We start from the raw sequence: 13883 nt of genomic DNA on the forward strand, positions 1-13883 counted from the left end.
AATATTGAAAAAGAAAAGCAAAGCTGGCGGCATCACAATTCCGGACTTCCAGCTCTATTACAAAGCTGTCATCATCAATACAGTATGGTACTGGCACAAAAATAGACACATAGATCAATGGAACAGAATAGAGAGCCCAGAAATGGACCCCCAACTCTATGGTCAACTCATCTTTGACAAAGCAGGAAAGAATGTCCAATGGAAAAAAGATAGTCTCTTCAACAAATGGTGTTGGGGAAATTGGACAGCCACATCCAGAAGAATGAAACTGGACCATTTCCTTACACCACACACAGAAATAGACTCCAAATGATTGAAAGACCTCAATGTGAGACAGGAGTCCATCAAAATCCTAAAGGAGAACACAGGCAGCAACCTCTTCGAACTCAGCTGCAGCAACTTCTTCCTAGAAACATCGCTAAAGGCAAGGGAAGCAAGTGTAAAAATGAACTATTGGGATTTCATCAAGATAAAAAGCTTTTGCACAGCAAAAGAAACAGTCCACAAAACCAAAGACAACCGACAGAATGGGTGAAAATATTTGCAAATGACATAAAAGATAAAGGGCTAGTATCCAAAATCTATAAAGAACTTATCAAACTCAACACCCAAAGAACAAATGATCCAATCAAGAAATGGGCAGAAGACATGAACAGACATTTTTCCAAAGAAGACATCCAAATGGCCAACAGACACATGGAAAAGTGCTCAACATCGCTCGGCATCAGGGAAATCCAAATCAAAACCTCAATGAGATACCACCTCACACCAGTCAGAATGATTAAAATTAACAAGTCAGGAAACGACAGATGTTGGCGGGGATGCAGATAAAGTGTAACCCTCCTACACTGTTGGTGGGAATGCAAGTTGGTGCAACCACTCTGGAAAACAGTATGGAGGTTCGTCAAACAGTTGAAAATAGAGCTACCATAGGACCCAGCAATTGCACTACTGGGTATTTACCCCAAAGATACAAATGTAGGGACCCAAAGGGGTACGTGCACCCCGATGTTTATAGCAGCAATGTCCATAATAGCCAAACTGTGGAAAGAGCCAAGATGTCTATCGACAGATAAATGGATAAAGAAGAGGTGGTATATAAACACAATGGAATATTATGCAGCCATAAAAAAGAATGAGATCTTGCCATTTGCAATGACGTGGTTGGAACTGGAGGGTGTTATGCTGAGTGAAATAAGTCAATCAGAGAAAGACATGTATCATATGACCTCATTGATATGAGGAATTCTTAATCTCAGAAAACAAACTGAGTGTTGCTGGAGTGGTGGGGGGTTGGGAGGGATGGGGTGGCTGGGTGATAGACACTGGGGAGGGTATGTGCTATGGCGAGTGCTGTGAATTGTGCAAGACTGTTGAATCACAGATCTGTACCTCTGAAACAAATAATGCAATATATGTTAAGAAAAAAAAGACGAAGAAGAAGATAGCAGGAGGGGAAGAATGAAGGGGGGGAAATCAGAGGGGGAGACGAACCATGAGAGACGATGGACTCTGAAAAACAAACTGAGGGTTTTAGAGTGGAGGGGGGTGGGGGGATGGGTTAGTCTGGTGTTGGGTATTAAACGGGAATGTTCTGTGTGGAGCCCTGGGTGTTATGCACAAACAATGAATCATGGAACACTACATCCAAAACTAATGATGTAATGTATGGTGAATAACATAACAATAAAAAAATTAAAAATAAAAAAATATAATATAATTCATTGCCCGTGTTCTCCTCCAGGATTTTTGTGGTTTCATTTCTCACATTTAGGTCTTTAATCCACTTCAAGTTTCTTTTTGTGTATGGTGTAAGAACGTGGCCCACCTACTTTTGCATGTAGCTGTCCAATCTTCCCAACAACATTTGTTGAAAAAACTGTCTTTTCCCCATTGCATATTCTTTCCTACTTTTTCAAAGATTAATTGACCATATAATTGTGGGTTTATTTCTGGGTTTACTTTTCTGTTCTATATCTATTTTTTGTGCCAGTACCACACTGTTTTGATTACTTCAGCTCTGTAGCATAACTTGAAGTCTGGAATTGTGATACCTCCATTTTTGTTTTTCAAGATTGATCTGTCCATTTAGGTTCTTCTGTGGTTCCCTACAAATTGTAGGATTGTTTGTTTGAGTTCTGTAAAAAATGGTATTGGTGTTTCAATTGGGATTGCAATAAATTTGTAGACTGCTTGGGTAGTATAGACATCTTAACAATATTTGTTCTTCCAATCCATAACGGTATAATGTCTTTCCATTTCTTTGGATTGTCTTCAATTTCTTTCATGACAGTTTTATACTTTCCAGAGTTATTGGTCTTTCACCACTTAAGTTTATTCCTAGGTATTTTATTATTTTTGGCATAATTCCAAATTGGATTTTTTTCTTAATTTCTCCTGCCGCTGCCTCATTATTAGTGTATAGGAGTGCATTAGATTTCTGTACATTGATTTTGTATCCTGTGACTTTACTGAATTCATAAATCACTTCTAGTAGTTTTTTGGTGGAGTCATTGGGTTTTTCTATATATATAATATCATGTCATCTGCTAATAGCAAAAGTTTTACTTCTTCCTTACCATTTTGGATGACTTTTCTTTTTGTTGTCTGATTGCTGTGGCTAGGACTTCCAGTACTATACTGAATAAAAGTAGTGAGAGTGGACATCCTTGATTTGTTTCTACTGTTAGGGGAAAAGCTCTCAATTTTCGACACTGAGTATGATGTTTGCTGTGGGTTTTTCCTATAACGCATTTATTATGTTAAGGCTAACTTTAATCTACTTTGTTAAGGGTTTTTATTGTGAATGGATGTTGTACTTTGTCAAATGCTTTTTATGCATCTATTAAAATGATCCTATAGTTTTTATAGTTTCTCTTATTGATATGTTGTATCCCATTGATTTGTGAATACTGAACCGCACTTGCAACTCAGGAATAAAACTCACTTGATTGTGGTGAATGATTTTTTTAATGTATTGTTGGATTCAGTTTGTTAGTACTTTGTTGAGCATTTCTGCATCTGTTAATCAGAGATATTGATCTGTAGTTCTCTTTTTTGGTGGTGTCCTTGTGCGGTTTTTGTCTGAGGGTAATGTTGTCCTCATAGAATGAATTAAAAGTTTACCTTCCACTTTATTTTTTTGTAATAGTTTGAGAAGAATAGGTATTAACTCTTCTTCAAATGCTTGGTAGAATTTGCTTGTAATGCCATCTTGTCCTGGACTTTTGCTTATTGGAGTTTTTTGATTGATTCAATTTCACTGCTAGTTACCAGTCTGTTCAGATTGTCTATTCCTGCTTCAGTTCTGGTAGGTTATGATTCAAAGGATTTATCCATTTCTTCTAGGTTGTCCAGTATGTTGGCTATGTTGACATATAATTTTTTCATAATATTCCCTTACAATTGTTTGCATTTCTGTGGTGTTGCTTGTTGGTTCTCCTTTTTCATTTGTGATTTAGCTTATTTGACCCCTCCCTATTTGATGAGTCTGGCTAGGGTATTACCAGTTTTGTTGATCATTTCAAAACCAGCTCCTAGTTGTTTTTAGTTGATCTTTTCTATTATTTTTGTTTCTATATCATTTATTTCTGCTCTAACCTTTATTTCCTTCCTTCTGCTGGTTTGGGGATTTGTTTATTCTTCTTTTTCTAGCTCATTTAGGTATAAGTTTAGGTTGTTTGAGATTTTTCTTGCTTCTTGAAGTACACCTGGATTGCTATAAATTTCCCTCTTAAACTGTTTTTTGCCGCATCCCAAAGATATCATACCATTGTGTTTTCATTTTCATTTGTTCCATGTAATTTTTCATTTCTTTCTTAATTTCTTGGTTGACTCATTCACTGTGTTTTAACATGTTATTTAACCTCCTTGTATCTGTGCTTTTCCCAGATTTTTTCTTGTGGTTGATTTCCAGTTTCATAGTGTTGTGACCAGAAAAGACGCATGATATAACTGATTTTTTTGAATTTGCTGAGACTTGTTTTGTGGCCTAATATGTGATTTCTCCTGGAGACTGTCCCATGTGCACTTGAAAGTGCATTCTGCTATTTTAGAGTGGAATGTTCTGAATATATCTGTTAAATCCATCCAGTCCAGTGTGTCATTTAAAGCCACTGTTTCTTTGTTATTTTCTGTTTGGATGATCTGTCCACTGATGTATGTGGGGTGTTAAAGTCCCCTACTATTATTGTATTACTATTAATTATTTCCTTCATGTTTTCTATTAACTGTTATATGTTTGAGTGTTCCTATGTAGGTTGTATAAATATTTATAATTGTTATATCTTTTTGTAGGATGGTCCCCTTTATTATTATATACTGTCCTTCTTTGTCTCTTACAGTCTTCATTTTAAAGTCTATTTTGTGTTGTATAAATTGTGCTACCTCAGCATTCTTTCATTATCATTTGCATGATAAATGTTTCTTCATCTCTTCACTTTCAATCTGCAGGTGGCTTAAGTCTGAAATGAATTCCTTGTAGGTAGCATATAGATGGATCTTGGGTTTTGGTTTTTGTTTTTAATCCACTCTGACACCTTATCTCTTTTGATTGGTGCATTTACATTCAGTTATTATTCATAAGTGTGTGTTTATTGCCATTTTATTACTTGTTTTGTGGTTGTTTCTATACTTTTTCTCTGATACATTCTTCTCTCTTTCATGGTTTCCTGGTTTTCCTTAATAATATACTTGGATCCATTTCTCTTTATTCTTTGCATATCTGTTAGTGGTTTTTGATTTGTGGTCATTATTAGGTTTGTATATAACATTTTCTGTATATATCAGCGTATATCAAGTTAATGGTTGCTTAAATTTGACCCCATCTTTATCCGCCCCAACATAGGAATATTTTATCATTATTTTATATCCTTATATTTTATGAATTTACTTGACTAATTTTTGGAGATATATTTATTTTTCATACTCTCATTTATGGTCCTTCCTTTACACTAAAGTGTCCTCTTTAATATTTATTGTAATGATGGTTTGTCATAAACTAATTTAGTTTTTGTATATCTGAGAAACTTTATCTCCTCTATTCTGAATGCCAGCCTTGCTGGATTACAGTTTTTCCCTTCTGGCACCTTGAGTATACCATGCCACACATTTCTGGCTGGCAGTTTCTGCTGAAAAAGCAGCTGAAAGCCTTATGGGGTTACCCTTCTATGTAACTGCCCCCTTTTCTTGCTATTTAAAATTTTGTTGTTGTTTTATCTTTTTGTTTTTGTTTTGTTTTGTTTAGATTCAATTTAGTTAACATATAGTGAATTATTAGTTTCAGGAATAGAATTTAGTGATTCATCATTTGCACATAAAACCCAGTGCTCATTACATCAAGTGCCCTCCCTAAAGCCCATTATGCAATTACACAATCCCCTTACCCACCTCCCCTCCAGCAGCCCTCAGTGTTTTCCCTATAGTTAAGAGTCTCCTTTGGTTTGCCTCCCTCTATTTTTATCTTTTTTTAATTTTACCTTCACTTCCCTTATGTTCATCTGTATTGTTTCTTGGATACCACATGAGTGAAATCTTACGGTATTGGTCTTTCTCTAATTTATTTCACTTAGCATAATACACTCTAGTTCCATCCACATCATTGCAAATGACAAGATTTCATTCTTTTTGGTGGCTGAGTAATATTACATTATATATATATATATATATATATATATATATATATATATATATATATACCACCTCTTTTTTATCCATCCATCTGTTGATGGACATCTTTCCATATTTTGGCTATTGTGGACACTGCTTCTATAAACATTGGGGTGCATGTGCCCTTCAAATCACTAGGTTTATATACTTTGGATAAATAGATAGTAGTGCAATGGTTGGGTTGTAGGGTAGCTCTATTTTTAACTCCTTTAGGAACTTCCATACTGTTTTCCAGAGTGGCTGTACTAGCTTTCATTCTCACCAACAGTGTAAGAGAGTTCCCCTTTCTCCACATTCTTGCCAACATTTGTCGGGTCATGTCTTGTTAATTTTAGCCCTTCTGACTTGTGTCAGGTGGTATATCATTGTGGTTTTCATTTATATTTCCCTGATGCTGAGTGACGTTGAGTATTTTTTCATGTGTCTGTCACCCATTTGTATGTCTTGGAGAAATGTCTGTTCATGTCTTCTACCCAATTCTTGACTGGTTTATTTGTTTTTTGAGTGTTGCGTTTGATAATTTCTTTATAGATTTTGGATACTAGACCTTTATCCAATATGTCATTTGCAAATATCTTCTCCCATTCTTTAGGTTGCCTTTTATTTTTGTTGAGTGTTTCCTTTACTGTGAAGAGGTTTCTTATCTTTTTTTTAAATATTTTATTTATTTATTCATGAGAGACAGAGAGAGAGAGAGAAGCAGAGGGAGAAGCAGGCTCCCCACTGAGCAGGGAGACTGATGCGGGACTCGATCCCAGGACCCTGGGATCATGACCTGAGCCGAAGGCAGACACCCAACCATCTGAGCCACCCAGGCGCCCGAAGAGGTTTCTTATCTTGATGAAGTCCCAAATTTCATTTTTTGCTTCTGTTTCCCTTGCCTTCAGGGACATGTCTAGTAAGAAGTGGCTATGACAGAGGTTAAAGAGGTTGCTGCCTGTTTTCTCCTCTAGGATTTTCATAGTTTCCAGTCTCATATTTAGGTCTTACATCCATTTTGAATTTATTTTTGTGTATAGTGTAAGAAAGTGGTCCAGTTTCATTCTTCTGCACATTGTTGTCCAGTATTCCCAATATCATTTGTCAAAGAGATTGTCTTTTTCCATTGGGTATTCTTTCCTGCTTTGTTGAAGATTAGTTGACCTTACGGTTGTGGGTCCATTTCTGAGTTTTCTACCCTGTTCCATTGATCTATGTGTTTGTTTTTTTTGTCAGTACCATACTGTCTTGGTGACTACAGCTTTGTAATGTAGCTTAAAGTCCAGAATTCTTAGGCCTCCAGCTTTGGTTTTCTTTTTCAATATTACCTTGGCTATTTAGGGTCTTTTCTGGTTCCATACAAATTTTAGGATTATTTGTTTTAGCTCTGTGAAGAATGCCTGTGGTATTTTGATAGGGATTGCTTTAAATGTGTAGATTGCTTTGGGGAGTAGAGACATTTTAACAATGTTTTTTCTTCCAATCATGAGCATGGAATGTTTTTCCATTAACACCATCCTCTTCAATTTCTTTCATAGGTGTGCTACAGTTTTCAGAGTACAGATCTTTTACCTCTTTGGTCAGGTTTATTCTTAGGTATCTTATGGTTTTTATTGTAGTTGTAATTAGTATCAAATCCTTGATTTCTTTTTCTGCTGCTTCATTATGAGTATAGAAATGCAACATATTTTTGTACATTGATTTTATAACCTACAACTTTGATTAATTCATATATTTGTTCTAGCAATTTTTTTGGTGGAGTCTCAAGTTTTCTACAGAGTATCATGTCATCTGCAAATAGTGAAAGTTTGACTTCTTCCTTGCCAATTTGGGTGCATTTTATTTGTTTTTGTTGTCTGATTGCTGAGTCTAAGACTTTCAGTAGCATACTAAATAGTAATGGTGAAAGTGGACATCCCTGTCTTGTTCTTGACCATAGAGGTAAAGCTCTCAGTTTTTCCCCATTGGAGATATTAGCTGTGGTCTTTCTTTTATGGCCTTCATGACATTGAGATATGTTCCATCTACACCTACTTTGTTGAGGGTTTTTATAAAGAATGGATACTATATTTTGTCAAATACATTTTCTGTATCTATTGAGAGGATCATATGGTTTTTATTCTTTCTTTTATTAATGTGTTGTATCACATTGATTGATTTGTGAATGTTGAACCACCCCTGCAGCCCAGGAATAAACCCCACTTGATCATGATGAGTAATTCTTTTAATATACTGTTGAATTCTATTTGGTAGTATCTTGTTGAGAATCTCTGCATCTGTTTTCTTCAGGGATATTTGCCTGTAATTCTCCTTTTTAGTGGGGTTGTTCGTTTTGGAATCAAGGGAATGCTGTCACCATAGAATGAGTTTGGAAGTTTTCCTTCCATTTCTATTTTTTGGAACATTTTGAGAAGAGGAGGTATTAATTCTTCTTTAAATGTTTGGCAGAATTCCACTGGGAAGCGAACTGTCCCTGGATTTTTCGTTTGTTGAGAGATTTTTGATTACTGATTCCATTTCTTTGCTGGTTTTGGGTCTGTTCAAATTTTCTATTTCTTCATCTCTCAACTTTGGTAGTTTCAACTTTGTATGTTTCTAGGAATGTGTCCTTTTCTTCTAGATTGTCCAATTTGTTAGCATATAATTTTTCATAATATAATTATTTGTATTTCTGTGGTAGTTGTGGTCTCCTGTTTCATTAATGATTTTATTTATTTGGGTTCTTTCTCTTTTCTTTTTGATAAGTCTGACCAGAGGTTTGTCAATTTTAGTAATTCTTTCAAAGAACCAGCTCTTAGTTTCATTGATCTATTCTACTTTTGTTGTTGTTGTTTCTATATCATTTATTTCTGCTTTAAATTTTATTATTTCCTTTCTTCTGCTGGCTTTAGGGTTTATTTGCTGTCTCTTCTCTAGTTCCTTTAGGTGTAAGGTTAGGTAGTATACTTGAGACTTTCCTTGCTTCTTGAGGTGGGCCTGTATTGCAATGTACTGCTCTCTTAGGAAAGCCTTTGCTGCATCCCAAAGGTTTTGAACTGTCATACTTTCATTTTCATTTGCTTCTATATACTTTATTTTTTTAATTTACTGGTCAATCCATTCAATCTCTAGTAGGATGTCCTCTAACCTCTATGTATTTGTGGTCTGTCCACATTTTTTATTGTGGTTGAATTCAAGTTTCATTGCACTGTGGTCTAAAATATGCATGGTTTGATCTCAATCTTTTTATACCAGTTGAGACCTCATTTGTGATCCAGTATGTGATCTATTCTGGAGAATGTTCCACATGCACTCATAAAGAATGTGTATTCTGCTTTAGGATGAAATGCTCTGAGTATGTCTGTGAAGTCCATCTGGTCCAGGGTGTCATTCAAAGTTCTTGTTTCCTTGTTGATTTTCTGCTAAGGCGATCTGTCCATTGCTGTAAGTGGGATTTTAAAGTCTCCTACTATTATTGTATTATTATCAATGAGTTTATTTATGTTTGTTATTAATTGATTTATATATTTGGGTGTTCCCAAGTTGGGGGCATAAATATTAACAGCTGTTAGATCTTCTTTATGGATAGGCTCCTTAATTATGATGTAATCCCCTTCTTCATCCCTTGTTACAGTCTTTGGTTTAAAATCAAGTTTGTCTGATACAGTATTTCTACTCTGGCTTTCTTTTGACATCCATTAGCATGACTGAATGTTCTGCATCCCTTCATTTTCAACCTGCAAGTGTCTTAAGGCCTAACACAAGTCTCTGGTAGGCAGCATATAGATGGGTCTTGCTTTTTTTATCCATTCTGATACCCTATGTCTTTTGATTGGAACATTTAGTCCATTTACATTCAGACTGATTATTGATATGTATTTAGTCCCTTTGTGTCACCTGTAAAGTTGGTGTTTCTGGTGATGTTCTTCATTCCTTTCTAGTCCTTGTTGCTTTTTCTTCCCCACTCAAAGAGTCCCTGGGGCTGGTTTAGTGGTTATGAACTCCTTTAGTTTTTGTTTGTCTGGGAAACTCTTTATGTCTCCTTTATTCTGAATGACAGCCTTTCCAGATAAATTATTCTTGGCTGAATATTTTTCCCATTCAGCATGTTGAATATACCATGCACTTCCTCTGGCCTGCCAAGTTTCTGTGGAAAGATCTGCAGGCCTGATTATCTATCTTCCTTTGGTGGTTAGGACTTTTTTTTTTTTTTTTTTTTTTTTACATTGCTGCTTTCACTATTCTTTCCTTATCTGTGTATTTTATGAATTCGACCATGATATGTCTTGGTAATGACTGGCTCTTGTTGAATTTAATGGGTGTTCTCTGTGTTTCTTGGATTTTGATGTATGTTTCCTACTCCAGATTAAGGATGTTTTCAGCAATAATTTGTTCAAATAAGCTTTCTGCCCCTTTTTCTCTCTCTCCATCTTCTGGGACATGGTACAAATGTCATTATGCTTTAAGGAGTCCCTGAGTTCTCTAAATCTACATTTGTGATCCAATACCTTTCTTTCCTTGTTCTTTTCACCTTATTTTCCATAATTTTATCTTCTATATTACTGATTCATTCTTCTGTTTTGTCCATCCTCATTATCATGACATCCATTCAGGTTTGCATCTCAGTTATAGTATTTTTAATTTCAGGCTGACTTTTTGGTTCTTTTATCCTGCAATAAGGGATTCTCTAGTGTTTTCTATGCTTTTCTCTAGCCCAGCTAGTATCCTTATAATTGTTTTAAATTCTAGTTCAGACATCTTAACTTATATCTGTATTGATTAAATCTGTGACTTCTTCCTGTTCTTTCTTTTGAGGTGAATTACTCTATCTTGTCATTTTGCCAAGGTCACTGGTTTTGTGTGTATGTGTGTGATTGTTAGAAAAGGCTGTTATATTCCTGCTCCTGAGAGTAATTGCTATATTAAGAAGAGGTCAAAAAAAGGAAGCTAGATCCTAGGTGTGTTTTGGTCTGCTTGTTAAAAGAAGTTAGAACCCAAAAATGAAACATAAATAAATATAAATAAAAAATCTTTAAAAAAATTAAAAAATTTCTTTTCCTGTATCCAAAAAGAAACAAACAATGGAGGCTAGATCCTATTTCCCCTAGAGCTGAAGCTTTGCAGCACTCTATGATCAGTAGACTTGGTGTGTCAAGGGATTTGTGCTGGTCTTCTGGGGGTGGGGCCTGCTGTGCTGATTCTCAGGCAGACTTGCCTTCGTGGACATGCACCTGAAGGGTATAGGAGAATGGGGTTGGTGTAAGTAGTTCTGGCCTACACTTGGAAGCACTGTTTTGCTCATTGAAGTCAGTCAGTGTTGATGGGTGGTGGAGGGCAGGGAATGGTGTGGCCCTGCTCTCTCATCCCTGGAATGGGGAGCTTGTACCCACCACTCCATAGGAAGCCCTCACAGAAGAGCAAACAATCACCCCTCATATGTCCCTGGCTTCTATCAGATCCCTGCCTTCACCCTGGGGCTGAGCTATCCAGCAGTCAGGTGGCACAGCACTCCAGTGTTTATCTCAGACCCAAACTTCAGAGACCCCTGTGGTGTGGACCCATGCTGATCCTCTGGGGAAAGGTCTCATGCCACTGTGGCCAGGAGGTGGTTTGTCCTAGAAAATGGTTGCACAACTGCACAGTGGTTCAGAGTTTATGGAAAAGCCCAGCAGAAAGCCAGCACCAAGGCTCACTGCCCTCAGCTGACATCTCCATTTCTATACTAGTGAATGGGGCGGCTAAATGGCAGCTGCTGGGTCTTTTTTCCCTGGAGGGTCTGTGCCACCTCTCCCAAATGCACTCCAAAAAGAACAGTTTCTCCCTCTGGGACTCAAAGGATCCTCAGACCATGCTGCCCACTCCTGGGTCTCTGCCCTCCTTCCTCACCAGAGCACCACTATGCCTGCCAGGCACAAGACCTCTAAAACTTCAGACTTTGTGCTCTATTGCTTATAAAACTTGTAGTAGTCCACCCCTCTCCTTTTCCCAGTCAATGGTTTTGGCTAAGAGTTTTTCTTGTGGAATCCCCTATGTATGTTTTAACTCATTCTCTCTCACTCCTCTCTGTGTGATCAGGGTTCCCTCCTTTTTTTTTTTTTTTTTTTTTTTTTTTTGCCTGTCAGTTTGGGTGCTTCCCATTGTCCCATCTTCTAGATTGCTGATCTGTTCTTTTGCATCCTCTAATCTACTACTGATTACCTCTGCATATTTTTCATTTCATTTGTTGGAACTTGATGTAAGATAAACATTGTATTACTCAACTGAAATAATTGTGGCTTTTTAATACAGCACCTAGTATTATTCTGTTTAATACAGCACCTAGTATTATTCTATTTTACATGACAAAAATTCTAAGGAACACGGCTCTTGTAGATCACTATTTTATATCCAAAGATAAATCTTTTTTAAAAATTCCAGATTTTATCCTATTAAAATCCTATATATTCTTCCATTCTGACTGGTTCTTTTTTGTATTTTCTATCTCTTTGCTAAAATTCTGAGTTACCACTCCTTCAGTTCAGTGAACATCTTTTTGATCATTATCATTTTCTGGGGTTTTGTCTTTTTTTTTTTTTTTGAGCATATTCTTCTGTCCTCCCATTTTACTTGACTTTCTATGTCTCCATTAATTAAGTAAGACAGCTATTTCCCCTAAACTTAAAGGCATGGTCTTGTGTATGGTTCTTCCTGTGTATACTCTGTGTTCCTGTTGACTTCTGCTGGCTGGCTGGCTGGAGCTGTGTCTGGTATGAGCTGGGCGTACTTGGGCACTCCCTGGTTGGATGGGATGGCTGTAACAGAAGTAGGCATGGACTGGGGCAGTCCCAGAATTCTCCATGCAGAAGGTGCCCTGGAAGGGCAGCTGAAACAAGTGGGAGCAAGCCAGGGCGCTTCATGCAAGGGGTGACCTGGTGGGGCAAATGGAGACAAGCTGGGATATGGGTCAGGTGTCCTGTGGTGGTCTACATAGGGAGTACCTTGGCAGGGTAGCTGAGGTGACTCAAGCATGAACCAGGACCTCCCAAAGTACTCTGTGCCAGGCTGGCCTAGGAAGCCACCTAGAACCAAAGTGGTATGGGCCTGGAGTGTTCCAGGGTGCTTTGAGCCTATGTCACCTGGGTATGGCAGCTGGATATACAGTGAGCCCCAACCAGAGGTGTCCTGGTGTGTGTTACACTGGGATCGCCTTGGTGGGATTTCTAGGCCTGATGTGGACAAGGGGCCCAGGGCTTACTGAGGTTATAAGCTGGTTAGGGTGCCTATACCCTGCTCTCAATCATGCTATCATCTGGGAGGGGGAACATAAACTGTAACACTCACCAGACCCTCTGACCCTGAAAGAGTTCCACCAGCTATACATGAAGTCCTAGTGAAAACAAAAGAATCATTCAGCCTAGTACACACTGAAGTGGGGACCACCATAATTATGAGTTAAATAAATGATTTTGATTTTAGCCACCAAGTCTTTTAATGATCACTTTTATGATAGATGATCAATAAAAACACCATGCATGCAGTCCTGGTCAATTCAAGGCAGACAGTGGTGATGAGGCTATGAATGAATGTTGGATGGTTAGGAGGGTAGAATTTATATCCTCTTTGGTATGTGGATACCTCACACCAGGATACTGAGCTGAATGTTTTGAATTCTGAAGATGAAGGCAAGAAAGCTTATGGTAGAGGTCTTATTCTGATGCCTTCAGACTTCTGTCTTAATTTCTGTGGGTTTAGAGCAGGAGAATTTAACAAAAGTTATTTTATAGCAGATCTTAATAAGTTAAAAAGATTGGGTCATCTTTATTTCACTGGTGTTAATATAAACCTTTTTTAATAAGATGAAGTTAAAATGTAAAATAAAACAACTACTCCCTCAATACTTTCAAATCCTGGACCAAAGGAAGCATACATTACACAAAATCAATAAAAGTATACTAGGGGTTTCTAAATAACTTGGATTTTGCCTTTGAGATCTTTCTCACTCTTTCTTACCAGTGTGGCTGAAAGTAAAGAAGTCACATGACACAATGAAGTCAGATCCTTAGAGTCATCACTTGGAGGGGATTCAAGTGAATCATGTGACCTGCTCTGGAACTTGATGTAAGATAAACATTGTATTACTCAACTGAAATAATTGTGGCTTTTTAATACAGCACCTAGTATTATTCTGTTTAATACAGCACCTAGTATTATTCTATTTTACATGACAAAAATTCTAAGGAACACGGCTCTTGTAGATCACTATTTTATATCCAAAGATA

At 37.2% G+C, this 13883-nt stretch overlaps 1 pseudogene; it reads left to right on the forward strand.

Annotated features, from left to right (window-relative positions):
- The window catches only part of LOC141372493 (activated RNA polymerase II transcriptional coactivator p15 pseudogene), a 54962-nt pseudogene that overhangs the window by 29243 nt on the left and 11836 nt on the right, over window positions 1-13883 (forward strand).

Source organism: Callorhinus ursinus, unplaced genomic scaffold (genome assembly GCF_003265705.2).
Source record: "Callorhinus ursinus isolate GAN/ISIS: 27379988/994484 unplaced genomic scaffold, GSC_fseal_2.0 scaffold4, whole genome shotgun sequence".
Classification (NCBI taxonomy): domain Eukaryota; kingdom Metazoa; phylum Chordata; class Mammalia; order Carnivora; family Otariidae; genus Callorhinus; species Callorhinus ursinus.